Source organism: Gavialis gangeticus, unplaced genomic scaffold, assembly GCF_001723915.1.
Source record: "Gavialis gangeticus isolate Ggan-Ray unplaced genomic scaffold, GavGan_comp1, whole genome shotgun sequence".
Classification (NCBI taxonomy): Eukaryota; Metazoa; Chordata; order Crocodylia; family Gavialidae; genus Gavialis; species Gavialis gangeticus.
The window spans coordinates 107,365,304-107,367,144 of NW_017729025.1; positions in this window are offsets into that span (position 1 = coordinate 107,365,304).

Sequence of the window (1,841 nt, forward strand, 5' to 3'; positions counted from 1 at the left end):
GGCCCCGTGCCCCATGCCAACTTACAGTTCCCTCTGCTTTGCTTCCTGCTGCAGCCCCAGGAGCAGCCAGTGCCACCTGCCTGCAGTGCCAGATTTTTGAGAATTCCAGAATTTTAAGTGCCGGATTTATGAAGTTATACTGTGTATAGATATATTGAGAGATATCTAGCTATCTATCTGAAAATTGCTTTTATTCCTAAGCTTCCCAAAACACTTTATAAACAAAGAGTCACATTCATACCTACAGGCAGTAGGCCTACTCTTGTGTGTCCAGTCATATCAGCACCCAATTAGGCAAGCAGTATTTCCACTTCTATCTTACACCATGATATCAGTCAATGCACATCCAATTCCTATTTTAGAGCTGGGATTGGGTACCTCAGGAGCTCTTCCAGAAGAACTAAGAAAGCATACTCAAGGGGTTTCTGTAGAAGCAAATAATCTTTTCTCCTTCTCAGCCTTGCACAGCTAGGTGGTGTTAAAATGAAGCAGTTTTGCAAAGCACTTTTCTGGCATGACTTCCTCAGCAGGAGCAAGATGGAATTAATGATGAAAAGATATATTTTTTGTTCCCATAACAAAATTGAAGACAGTGTAGTGAATTTGCACTACTACTACAGCTATCAGGCTATAGTAGACTGCCTGCAGGTAGGTTTTGACATTCAGTGAGGATGGCCCCTTCATCTGCTCATGCTTCACCCCAACTGATTGGGCTAATCTCTGGATTGAAGATATGACTCAAAGTAGTGCTCAGGATTATCACTACCTACTTACCATACACCTCATAATTATGTTAACTTCATCAGAGGCTACACATTTAATTAATAATGGAAAAATATTCTTATATATTTGCATGAAATGTTGACAACTTTCTATACTTCACTATGTTGTCTGCAACAACACTGTTATACACATTTATCTCACTGCTTTGCAAATCTTCTTGTCAATAAAACTAAAACACGCAAATCAATTGTTCTTTCTGTTCTTTAGAAGTGTATTTCACTTGATTGTAGTAATTATTTATTGTTTATCATGCAGTCGTTTTTCAACATTTTAACATTCACCTGCAGTAACTTAGAAAGAGAGAAAAGTATGAAGTGATATAACAAGTTTTTATTTTCTGTGTAACTTGTGCTTGCAAAAATCAAAACTGAGCACAATTTTTAAGAATTGTTTAGATGTTTTAACATTAAATTAGCCTTTTTCCTGTTATCTTGTGGATATTAACCAACTTGTTCAATGAAAATTACAACTGCCCAAGCCCTTTTGTTCTGTCCATAAATAAAACCTGAAAAATGAATGTTTTGAAGTGCTGAAGAATTTAATTTTCTTTTTTTCAGTTATATATATATGTTTACATGGTTTTCTGCTTTTCCAGGTTCTAGCAAAGCACTTATATTTAATACAAGAGGTCTAGTCTAGCTCAGTAAAGCAAGAGAACAGGAAATGGAAGCGACCATTGTAATACACCGCAAAAAAGTCTAAACCAGGAACTGGAAGCAGAAATTACATGACAGTTTCTTTTCTCATTAGATTTCCAGCTTATTTTTTTTTTACTCAAGAGTTGTAGAGATTGTTATATTCTGTGTTCACTCTGTATATACCAGTAAAGGTAAAAAATAAATTAGTAATCTAATCTATTAAACTGTTCATAATGTACCTATTGTCACTGGATCTTTTCCAATTAATACAAAATAACACATGGTATTAAAGACACGGTTTTGAAGGTGAATAATATGTTACTATCTGAGTAACAGAATTTTATATAGTGTCCATATTCATTCATGTTGGATGGGGTGGGAGAGGGTGGGAAATGTTTGGGTTTTTTTCCTACCATGTTT